This window comes from Leptodactylus fuscus, unplaced genomic scaffold (assembly GCF_031893055.1).
Source record: "Leptodactylus fuscus isolate aLepFus1 unplaced genomic scaffold, aLepFus1.hap2 HAP2_SCAFFOLD_245, whole genome shotgun sequence".
NCBI lineage: Eukaryota > Metazoa > Chordata > Amphibia > Anura > Leptodactylidae > Leptodactylus > Leptodactylus fuscus.
This window is the reverse complement of record NW_027440268.1, coordinates 85558-98156: the sequence shown is the minus strand read 5'-3', so window position 1 is coordinate 98156 and position 12599 is coordinate 85558. Positions and strand designations below refer to the sequence as shown.

Sequence of the window (12599 nt, the reverse complement as noted above, 5' to 3'; positions counted from 1 at the left end):
AGATAATGAAGAGAGTACAGACTGGAGAGGAAAGCGCAAAAAGGGATAAGAGTCCAGATAATGAAGAGACGGCAGACTGGAGAGGAGAGCGCAGAAAAGGATAAGAGTCCAGATAATGAAGAGAGTACAGACTGGAGAGGAGAGTGCAGAAAGGGTCCAGATAATGAAGAGAGTACAGACTGGAGAGGAGAGCGCAGAAAGGGATAAGAGTGCAGATAATGAAGAGAGCGCAGACTGGAGAAGAGAGAGCAGAAAGGGATAACAGTCCAGATAATGAAGAGAGTACAGACTGGAGAGGAGAGTGCAGAAAGGGATAAGAGTCCAGATAATGAAGAGAGTACAGACTGGAGAGGAGAGTGCAGAAAGGGTCCAGATAATGAAGAGAGTACAGACTGGAGAGGAAAGCGCAAAAAGGGATAAGAGTCCAGATAATGAAGAGACGGCAGACTGGAGAGGAGAGCGCAGAAAGGGATAAGAGTCCAGATAATGAAGAGAGCGCAGACTGGAGAAGAGAGAGCAGAAAGGGATAACAGTCCAGATAATGAAGAGAGTACAGACTGGAGAGGAGAGCGCAGAAAGGGACAAGAGTCCAGATAATGAAGAGAGTACAGACTGGAGAGGAGAGCGCAGAAAGGGATAAGAGTCCAGATAATGAAGAGAGTACAGACTGGAGAGGAGAGTGCAGAAAGGGTCCAGATAATGAAGAGAGTACAGACTGGAGAGGAGAGCGCAGAAAGGGTCCAGATAATGAAGAGAGCGCAGACTGGAGAAGAGAGAGCAGAAAGGGATAACAGTCCAGATAATGAAGAGAGTACAGACTGGAGAGGAGAGCGCAGAAAGGGTCCAGATAATGAAGAGAGTACAGACTGGAGAGGAAAGCACAAAAAGGGATAAGAGTCCAGATAATGAAGAGACGGCAGACTGGAGAGGAGAGCGCAGAAAGGGAAAAGAGTCCAGATAATGAAGAGAGCGCAGACTGGAGAGGAGAGCGCAGAAAGGGTCCAGATAACGAAGAGAGCGCAGACTGGAGAGGAGAGCGCAGAAAGGGTCCAGATAATGAAGAGAGCGCAGACTGGAGAGGAGAGCGCAGAAAGGGTCCAGATAATGAAGAGAGCGCAGACTGGAGAGGAGAGCGCAGAAAGGGTCCAGATAATGAAGAGACTGCAGGCTGGAGAAGAGAGTGCAGAAAGGGTCCAGATAATGAAGAGAGCGCAGGCTGGAGAGGAGAGTGCAGAAAGGGTCCAGATAATGAAGAGACTGCAGACTGGAGAGGAGAGCGCAGAAAGGGTCCAGATAATGAAGAGAGTACAGACTGGAGAGGAAAGCGCAAAAAGGGATAAGAGTCCAGATAATGAAGAGACGGCAGACTGGAGAGGAGAGCGCAGAAAAGGATAAGAGTCCAGATAATGAAGAGAGTACAGACTGGAGAGGAGAGTGCAGAAAGGGTCCAGATAATGAAGAGAGTACAGACTGGAGAGGAGAGCGCAGAAAGGGATAAGAGTGCAGATAATGAAGAGAGCGCAGACTGGAGAAGAGAGAGCAGAAAGGGATAACAGTCCAGATAATGAAGAGAGTACAGACTGGAGAGGAGAGTGCAGAAAGGGATAAGAGTCCAGATAATGAAGAGAGTACAGACTGGAGAGGAGAGTGCAGAAAGGGTCCAGATAATGAAGAGAGTACAGACTGGAGAGGAAAGCGCAAAAAGGGATAAGAGTCCAGATAATGAAAAGACGGCAGACTGGAGAGGAGAGCGCAGAAAGGGATAAGAGTCCAGATAATGAAGAGAGCGCAGACTGGAGAAGAGAGAGCAGAAAGGGATAACAGTCCAGATAATGAAGAGAGTACAGACTGGAGAGGAGAGTGCAGAAAGGGATAAGAGTCCAGATAATGAAGAGAGTACAGACTGGAGAGGAGAGTGCAGAAAGGGTCCAGATAATGAAGAGAGTACAGACTGGAGAGGAGAGCGCAGAAAGGGTCCAGATAATGAAGAGAGCGCAGACTGGAGAAGAGAGAGCAGAAAGGGATAACAGTCCAGATAATGAAGAGAGTACAGACTGGAGAGGAGAGCGCAGAAAGGGTCCAGATAATGAAGAGAGTACAGACTGGAGAGGAAAGCACAAAAAGGGATAAGAGTCCAGATAATGAAGAGACGGCAGACTGGAGAGGAGAGCGCAGAAAGGGAAAAGAGTCCAGATAATGAAGAGAGCGCAGACTGGAGAGGAGAGCGCAGAAAGGGTCCAGATAATGAAGAGAGTACAGACTGGAGAGGAAAGCACAAAAAGGGATAAGAGTACAGATAATGAAGAGACGGCAGACTGGAGAGGAGAGCGCAGAAAGGGATAAGAGTCCAGATAATGGAGAGAGTACAGACTGGAGAGGAGAGTGCAGAAAGGGTCCAGATAATGAAGAGAGTACAGACTGGAGAGGAGAGCGCAGAAAGGGATAAGAGTGCAGATAATGAAGAGAGCCCAGACTGGAGAAGAGAGAGCAGAAAGGGATAACAGTCCAGATAATGAAGAGAGTACAGACTGGAGAGGAGAGCGCAGAAAGGGTCCAGATAATGAAGAGAGTACAGACTGGAGAGGAAAGCACAAAAAGGGATAAGAGTCCAGATAATGAAGAGACGGCAGACTGGAGAGGAGAGCGCAGAAAGGGAAAAGAGTCCAGATAATGAAGAGAGCGCAGACTGGAGAGGAGAGCGCAGAAAGGGTCCAGATAATGAAGAGAGTACAGACTGGAGAGGAAAGCACAAAAAGGGATAAGAGTACAGATAATGAAGAGACGGCAGACTGGAGAGGAGAGCGCAGAAAGGGATAAGAGTCCAGATAATGGAGAGAGTACAGACTGGAGAGGAGAGTGCAGAAAGGGTCCAGATAATGAAGAGAGTACAGACTGGAGAGGAAAGCACAAAAAGGGATAAGAGTCCAGATAATGAAGAGACGGCAGACTGGAGAGGAGAGCGCAGAAAGGGATAAGAGTCCAGATAATGAAGAGACTGCAGACTGGAGAGGAGAGCGCAGAAAGGGTCCAGATAATGAAGAGAGTACAGACTGGAGAGGAGAGCGCAGAAAGGGATAAGAGTGCAGATAATGAAGAGAGTACAGACTGGAGAGGAGAGCGCAGAAAGGAATAAGAGTCCAGATAATGAAGAGAGCGCAGACTGGAGAAGAGAGAGCAGAAAGGGATAAGAGTCCAGATAATGAAGAGAGTTCAGACTGGAGAGGAGAGCCCAGAAAGGGAAAAGAGTCCAGATAATGAAGAGAGCGCAGACTGGAGAGGAGAGCCCAGAAAGGGATAAGAGTGCAGATAATGAAGAGACTGCAGACTGGAGAGGAGAGCGCAGAAAGGGATAAGAGTCCAGATAATGAAGAGAGCGCAGACTGGAGAACAGAGAGCAGAAAGGGATAACAGTCCAGATAATGAAGAGAGTACAGACTGGAGAGGAGAGTGCAGAAAGGGAAAAGAGTCCAGATAATGAAGAGAGCGCAGACTGGAGAGGAGAGCACAGAAAGGGATAAGAGTGCAGATAATGAAGAGACTGCAGACTGGAGAGGAGAGCGCAGAAAGGGATAAGAGTCCAGATAATTAAGAGACTGCAGACTGGAGAGGAGAGCGCAGAAAGGGATAAGAGTCCAGATAATGAAGAGAGTACAGACTGGAGAGGAGAGCGCAGAAAGGGATAAGAGTCCAGATAATGAAGAGACTGCAGACTGGAGAGGAGAGTGCAGAAAGGGATAAGAGTCCAGATAATGAAGAGATTACAGACTGGAGAGGAGAGCGCAGAAAGGGATAAGAGTGCAGATAATGAAGAGACTGCAGACTGGAGAGGAGAGCGCAGAAAGGGATAAGAGTCCAGATAATGAAGAGACTGCAGACTGGAGAGGAGAGTGCAGAAAGGGATAAGAGTCCAGATAATGAAGAGATTACAGACTGGAGAGGAGAGCGCAGAAAGGGATAAGAGTGCAGATAATGAAGAGACTGCAGACTGGAGAGGAGAGCGCAGAAAGGGATAAGAGTCCAGATAATGAAGAGACTGCAGACTGGAGAGGAGAGCGCAGAAAGGGATAAGAGTCCAGATAATGAAGAGAGCGCAGACTGGAGAGGAGAGTGCAGAAAGGGATAAGAGTCCAGATAATGAAGAGACTGCAGACTGGAGAGGAGAGCGCAGAAAGGGATAAGAGTCCAGATAATGAAGAGAGTACAGACTGGAGAGGAGAGCGCAGAAAGGGATAAGAGTCCAGATAATGAAGAGAGCGCAGACTGGAGAGGAGAACACAGAAAGGGATAAGAGTGCAGATAATGAAGAGACTGCAGACTGGAGAGGAGAGCGCAGAAAGGGATAAGAGTCCAGATAATGAAGAGACTGCAGACTGGAGAAGAGAGCGCAGAAAGGGATAAGAGTACAGATAATGAAGAGACTGCAGACTGGAGAGGAGAGCGCAGAAAGGGATAAGAGTGCAGATAATGAAGAGACTGCAGACTGGAGAGGAGAGCACAGAAAGGGATAAGAGTGCAGATAATGAAGAGACTGCAGACTGGAGAGGAGAGCGCAGAAAGGGATAAGAGTCCAGATAATGAAGAGAGTACAGACTGGAGAGGAGAGCGCAGAAAGGGATAAGAGTGCAGATAATGAATAGAGCGCAAACTGGAGAAGAGAGTGCAGAAAGGGATAAGAGTCCAGATAATGAAGAGAGTGCAGACTGGAGAGGAGAGCGCAGAAAGGGATAAGAGTCCAGATAATGAAGAGAGTACAGACTGGAGAGGAGAGCGCAGAAAGGAATAAGAGTCCAGATAATGAAGAGACTGCAGACTGGAGAGGAGAGAGCAGAAAGGGATAAGAGTCCAGGTAATGAAGAGAGCCCAGACTGGAGAAGAGAGCGCAGAAAGGGTCCAGATAATGAAGAGAGTACAGACTGGAGAGGAGAGCGCAGAAAGGGATAAGAGTACAGATAATGAAGAGAGTAGAGACTGGAGAGGAGAGTGCAGAAAGGGATAAGAGTCCAGATAATGAAGAGAGCCCAGACTGGAGAAGAGAGCGCAGAAAGGGATAAGAGTCCAGATAATGAAGAGAGTACAGACTGGAGAGGAGAGCGCAGAAAGGGTCCAGATAATGAAGAGAGTACAGACTGGAGAGGAAAGCACAAAAAGGGATAAGAGTGCAGATAATGAAGAGACTGCAGACTGGAGAGGAGAGCGCAGAAAGGGATAAGAGTGCAGATAATGAAGAGAGTACAGACTGGAGAGGAGAGTGCAGAAAGGGATAAGAGTTCAGATAATGAAGAGAGTACAGACTGGAGAGGAGAGTGCAGAAAGGGATAAGAGTTCAGATAATGAAGAGACTGCAGACTGGAGAGGAGAGCGCAGAAAGGGATAAGAGTCCAGATAATGAAGAGACTGCAGACTGGAGAGGAGAGTGCAGAAAGGGATAAGAGTGCAGATAATGAAGAGACTGCAGACTGGAGAGGAGAGCGCAGAAAGGGATAAGAGTCCAGATAATGAAGAGAGTACAGACTGGAGAGGAGAGCGCAGAAAGGGATAAGAGTGCAGATAATGAAGAGACTGCAGACTGGAGAGGAGAGTGCATAAAGGGATAAGAGTCCAGATAATAAAGAGAGCGCAGACTGGAGAAGAGAGCGCAGAAAGGGATAAGAGTCCAGATAATGAAGAGACTGCAGACTGGAGAAGAGAGTGCAGAAAGGGATAAGAGTCCAGATAATGAAGAGACTGCAGACTGGAGAAGAGAGCGCAGAAAGGGATAAGAGTCCAGATAATGAAGAGAGTACAGACTGGAGAGGAGAGCGCAGAAAGGGATAAGAGTCCAGATAATGAAGCGAGTACAGACTGGAGAGGAGAGCGCAGAAAGGGATAAGAGTCCAGATAATGAAGAGAGCCCAGACTGGAGAAGAGAGCGCAGAAAGGGTCCAGATAATGAAGAGAGTACAGACTGGAGAGGAAAGCACAAAAAGGGATAAGAGTCCAGATAATGAAGAGACTGCAGACTGGAGAGGAGAGCGCAGAAAGGGATAAGAGTCCAGATAATGAAGAGACTGCAGACTGGAGAGGAGAGCGCAGAAAGGGATAAGAGTCCAGATAATGAAGAGAGCGCAGACTGGAGAGGAGAGCGCAGAAAGGGATAAGAGTCCAGATAATGAAGAGCGCGCAGACTGGAGAGGAGAGCGCAGAAAGGGATAAGAGTGCAGATAATGAAGAGACTGCAGACTGGAGAGAAGAGTGCAGAAAGGGATAAAAGTCCAGATAATGAAGAGACTGAAGACTGGAGAGGAGAGCGCAGAAAGGGATAAGAGTCCAGATAATGAAGAGAGCGCAGACTGGAGAAGAGAGCGCAGAAAGGGATAAGAGTCCAGATAATGAAGAGACTGCAGACTGGAGAAGAGAGTGCAGAAAGGGATAAGAGTCCAGATAATGAATAGAGCGCAGACTGGAGAAGAGAGCGCAGAAAGGGATAAGAGTCCAGATAATGAATAGAGCGCAGACTGGAGAGGAGAGTGCAGAAAGGGATAAGAGTCCAGATAATGAAGAGAGTACAGACTGGAGAGGAGAGCGCAGAAAGGAATAAGAGTCCAGATAATGAAGAGAGCCCAGACTGGAGAAGAGAGCGCAGAAAGGGTCCAGATAATGAAGAGAGTACAGACTGGAGAGGAGAGCGCAGAAAGGGATAAGAGTACAGATAATGAAGAGAGTAGAGACTGGAGAGGAGAGTGCAGAAAGGGATAAGAGTCCAGATAATGAAGAGACTGCAGACTGGAGAGGAGAGCGCAGAAAGGAATAAGAGTCCAGATAATGAAGAGAGCGCAGACTGGAGAGGAGAGTGCAGAAAGGGATAAGAGTCCAGATAATGAAGAGAGTACAGACTGGAGAGGAGAGCGCAGAAAGGGATAAGAGTCCAGATAATGAAGAGAGTAGAGACTGGAGAGGAGAGCGCAGAAAGGGATAAGAGTCCAGATAATGAAGAGACTGCAGACTGGAGAGGAGAGCGCAGAAAGGAATAAGAGTCCAGATAATGAAGAGCGCGCAGACTGGAGAGGAGAGCGCAGAAAGGGATAAGAGTCCAGATAATGAAGAGAGCCCAGACTGGAGAAGAGAGCACAGAAAGGGTCCAGATAATGAAGAGAGTACAGACTGGAGAGGAAAGCACAAAAAGGGATAAGAGTCCAGATAATGAAGAGACTGCAGACTGGAGAGGAGAGCGCAGAAAGGGATAAGAGTCCAGATAATGAAGAGACTGCAGACTGGAGAGGAGAGAGCAGAAAGGGATAAGAGTGCAGATAATGAAGAGACTGCAGACTGGAGAGGAGAGTGCAGAAAGGGATAAGAGTCCAGATAATGAATAGAGCGCAGACTGGAGAAGAGAGCGCAGAAAGGGATAAGAGTCCAGATAATTAAGAGAGCGCAGACTGGAGAAGAGAGCGCAGAAAGGGATAACAGTTCAGATAATGAAGAGAGTACAGACTGGAGAGGAGAGCGCAGAAAGGGATAAGAGTCCAGATAATGAAGAGAGCGCAGACTGGAGAAGAGAGTGCAGAAAGGGATAAGAGTCCAGATAATGAAGAGAGTACAGACTGGAGAGGAGAGCGCAGAAAGGAATAAGAGTCCAGATAATGAAGAGAGTAGAGACTGGAGAGGAAAGCGCAGAAAGGAATAAGAGTCCAGATAATGAAGAGAGTAGAGACTGGAGAGGAGAGCGCAGAAAGGGATAAGAGTCCAGATAATGAAGAGAGTACAGACTGGAGAGGAGAGCGCAGAAAGGAATAAGAGTCCAGATAATGAAGAGAGTAGAGACTGGAGAGGAGAGCGCAGAAAGGGATAAGAGTCCAGATAATGAAGAGAGCGCAGACTGGAGAGGAGAGCGCAGAAAGGGATAAGAGTCCAGATAATGAAGAGAGTAGAGACTGGAGAGAAGAGCGCAGAAAGGGATAAGAGTCCAGATAATGAAGAGACTGCAGACTGGAGAGGAGAGCGCAGAAAGGGATAAGAGTGCAGATAATGAAGAGAGTACAGACTGGAGAGGAGAGCGCAGAAAGGGATAAGAGTCCAGATAATGAAGAGACTGCAGACTGGAGAGGAGAGCGCAGAAAGGGATAAGAGTCCAGATAATGAAGAGAGTAGAGACTGGATAGGAGAGCGCAGAAAAGGGATGAGTTCAAATAATAGGGGGAGAGCAGGCTAAAGTGGAGAGTGCGGAAAAGGAATGAGTCCAGATAAGGAGGAGAGTGCAGGCTACAGAAAAGAGTGCAGAAGAGCAATGAGTCCTAATACTGAAGAAAGTGCAGACTGGAGAAGAAAGTGCAGAAAAAGGATAAGAGTCAACATAATGAGGAGATTGCAGGCTGGGGAAGAGAGTGCAGAAAAGTTAATAAGAGTTGAGTTGTGTATTTTTGAGACAGGGCACTAGAGATGAGGAAAGTACAGTGTAAGGATAGAAAAAGTGAGAGTGCTGGTGTGTTCATAAGAGTGCAGAGAAGAGATGAGGAGAGAGTGCAATAGAGAGATGGATTGTGATAACAGGCTTGTCCTCCTTCCCCTGTCTGTAATCCAGAGGCATCAACCCTTACCCCCAATCCAATACCCCTAATCTACCCACTTTCTCATCTTCAGGAGAGGAGTGTTTTATGAGTGACAGATTAGGAAATTGTTAGAGTGCAGTCAAACAGAAATAAATAATGCGTCTTCTTATTGAAGTCTAGGCAAGAGAGGAAACAGAGTGTGCAAGTCATCTGACGAGTGCGGACTAGAAATGTAGAAGATATCCTAGTGAGAGCAAAACTTACAGTGTGAATAAGACGAAAGTGTTCTGTGGCGATAGGAGCATTCTAGGAAAAAGAACTAGCTTGCAAAAGAGCATTGAGACATACTTGGGGTCAGGAGTGTGGAGGAGAATGTGAGCGCAGAGTGCAGGAATGAGGATGGAGTGTGGGATTGGGAGGGCTCCACGTCTCCTTTTCTCCTTTTATGGGTAACAGAAGTCTCTTCTATGGGGCAGATATAAACACTGAGGAAGAGAGAGGGCCTGAAAAGCATGTGCAGATGGGAGAGAGACCGCCTGAAAACCATGTGTAGATAGAAGGGGTAACGAAAACCATGAGCAGAGGAAAAGACAGCCTGAAAACTAGATGTTCAGCTCACACATACTAAGTCACAGTAATGCATGTACAGCCTGTCAGAAAGGGTCTCTGTGTATGTACTGTACAATATACACAACAGGTTCTTGTATATGATACATGTCTGGGTATCTGTGCATACAATGCATTTGGGAGTCTCTGTGTTTGTACAACATGTCTGAGAGTCTCTGTGTACATACTATATGTCTGGGAGTATCCGTGTATGTATATGCCTAGGAGTCTCCATGTACATACATGTTTGGATGTCTCCATGTGCATACTACATGTCTGGGAGTCTCCGTATATGTATATGCCTAGGAGTCTCCATGTACATACAACATGTCTGGATGTCTCCATGTACATACTACATGTCTGGGAGTCTCCTTGTATGTATATGCCTAGGAATCTCCATGTACATACAACATGTCTGGATGTCTCCGTGTACATACTACATGTCTTGGAGTGTCCGTGTAGTACAACATGTCTGGGAGTATCCGTGTACTTACAATATATCTGGGAGTCTCTGTGTATGTACAACATGTCTGTGACTCTCCGTGTACATACAACATGTCTGGGAGTCTCCGTGTATGTACATGTCTAGGAGTCTCCATGTAGATACAACTTGTCTTGGAGTCTCTGTGTATGTATAGGTCTAGGAGTCTCCACGTACATACAACATGTCTGGATGTCTTCGTGTGCATACTACATGTCTGGGAGTCTCCGTGTATGTATATGCCTAGGAGTCTCCATGTACATACAACATGTCTGGATGTCTCAGTGTACATACTACATGTCTGGGAGTCTCCGTGTATGTATATGCCTAGGAGTCTCCATGTACATACAACATGTCTTGGAGTCTCCTTGTAGTTCAACATGTCTGGGAGTCTCCGTGTACATACAACATGTCTGGGAATATCCGTGTACTTACAATATGTCTGGGAGTCTCTGTGTACGTACAACATGTCTGTGACTCTCCGTGTACATACAACATGTCTGGGAGTCTCCGTGTATGTACATGTCTAGGAGTCTCCATGTAGATACAACTTGTCTTGGAGTCTCCGTGTATGTTTAGGTCTAGGAGTCTCCATGTACGTACAACATATTTGGGAGTCTCCATGTACGTACAACATGTCTGGGAGTCTCCGTGTACGTACAACATGTCTGTGACTCTCCGTGTACGTACAACATGTCTGTGACTCTCCGTGTACGTACAACATGTCTGGGAGTCTCTGTGTACGTACAACATATCTAGAGTATCTATGTACGTACAACATCATGTACATCATTATGGATTTTTAAGAAGATTTATTAAAAGTTGAATTTTAATTGGACCAAAGTATTTTGGACCTCAACAATTTGTTACCTTCACATGAAAGCTTTTCTCTTTGGAGTCCAGAGATTTGGAAGGTCGTGCACCCTTTGGTTTCCATTATATGGTGAGTGACAGTGTCTGCTTTTTTTTAACTTGTTTGTTGTACGTACAACATGCCTGGGGGTCTCCGTGTATGTACAACAAGTCTGGGAGTCTTCGTGTACATACAACATGTCTGGTAGTCTCCGCGTACCTACAATATGTCTGCGATTCTCCGTGTACATACAATATATCTGGGAGTATCTATGTATGTACAAGATGTCTTGGAGTCTATGTGTACATACAACATGTCCGTGAGTCTCTGTGTACGTACAAAATGTCTGGGAATCTCCGTGTACATATAACATGTCTGGGAGTCCACATTTACATACAAGATGTCTGGGAGTCTCCATGTACATACAACATGTCTGGGAGTCTCTGTGTACATACCACATGTCTGGGAGTCTCCGTGTAAGTACATGTCTGGGAGTCTCTGTGTACGTATAACATGTCTGGAGTCTCTGTGTATGTATAACATGTCTGGGAGTCTCCGTGTACATACAACATGTCTGGGATTCTCCGTGTACGTACAACAAGTCTGGCAGTCTCTGTGTACATACCACATGTCTGAGAGTCTCCATGTATGTACTACATGTCTGGGAGTCTCCGTGTACATACAACATGTCTGGAAGTCTCCGTGTACGTACAACATGTCTGGGAGCCTCTGTGCACATAAGGCATGTCTGAGAGTCTCTGTGTATGTACAACATGTCTTGGAGTCTATGTGTACATACAACATGTCTGAGAGTCTCCATGTATGTACAACATGTCTTGGAGTCTATGTGTGCATACAACATGTCTGTGAGTCTCCGTGTATGTACAATATGTCCGGGAGTCTCTGTGTACATACCACATGTCTGATAGTCTCTGTGTATGTATAACATGTCTGGGAGTCTCCGTGTACATACAATATTTCTGGGAGTCTCTGTGTAAGTACAACATGTCTGTGAGTCTATGTGTACATATAACATGTCTGTGAGTCTCCGTGTACGTACAACATGTCTGGGAGTCTCTGTGTACGTAACACGTCTGTAAATCTCCGTGTATGTACATGTCTGGGAGTCTCTGTGTACGTACAACATGTCTGGGAGTCTCCGTGTACGTATAACATGTCTGGGAGTCTCTGTGTACGTATAACATGTCTGTAAGTCTCCGTGTATGTACATGTCTGGAAGTCTCCGTGTACGTATAACATGTCTGGGAGTCTCTGTGTATGTACATGTCTGGGAGTCTCCGTGTATGTACATGTCTGGGAGTCTCCGTGTACGTATAACATGTCTGGGAGTCTCTGTGTACGTATAACATGTCTGTAAGTCTTCGTGTATGTACATGTCTGGGAGTCTCTGTGTACGTATAACATGTCTGTAAATCTCCGTGTATGTACATGTCTGGGAGTCTCCGTGTATGCATAACATGTCTGTAAGTCTCCGTGTATGTACATGTCTGGGAGTCTCCGTGTACGCATAACATGTCTGTAAATCTCCGTGTATGTACATGTCTGGGAGTCTCCGTGTACGTATAACATGTCTGGGAGTCTCTGTAGTGTTTCTTTCTGCGATCCTGCTATCTATGTCTTTCCCTGCATCGGGCTCTCTCAGTTGGATTCTTCACTTCGCATCTCTGGAAATAATTTAAATAAACCATTTCCTGTTTCACTTCACAGATAGAAGGAAAGAGAAGAGGATACAGATAACAGCAAGGGCTCGGCACACACATGATATCAACAGTGTACAACTCTGCACCCTAATAAAACCTCTTCTACAGATATCATCCCTCTACATATAACATTATCACCCGCTGTGCCCGTACATTATACTCTGTATGTAGATAAAAAACACAGCTAGCACACTGACAAAGCACATGGTCATGTGCATGTAGCCTAACAAACACGTCTCTGGCATCAGACAGAACCATCATTTAGATATACAAATAGAAGGATAGAATGCATGCATCCAAACACGTGATCATGAACAGGTGACAGAGACTGGGCAGATTACAGGCAGCAGGAGATTGGCAGAAGGAAGGTTAGCGAGTGAACACACTAATTCTTGAAGAAACGTGAGTGCACT

At 46.2% G+C, this 12599-nt stretch overlaps 1 protein-coding gene across 2 annotated transcripts in view; it reads right to left on the bottom strand.

Moving 5' to 3' along the window:
- Positions 1 to 8938, bottom strand: part of TGFB1I1 (transforming growth factor beta 1 induced transcript 1) — a 38581-nt gene extending 29643 nt beyond the window's left edge. For both annotated transcript variants that reach the window (XM_075261647.1, XM_075261645.1), the window contains exon 1: positions 8790 to 8938. The gene's annotated coding sequence lies outside the window, so the exon portion shown is untranslated. The remainder of the gene's footprint in view (positions 1 to 8789) is intronic.
- Between the last annotated feature and the right edge of the window lie 3661 nt (positions 8939 to 12599).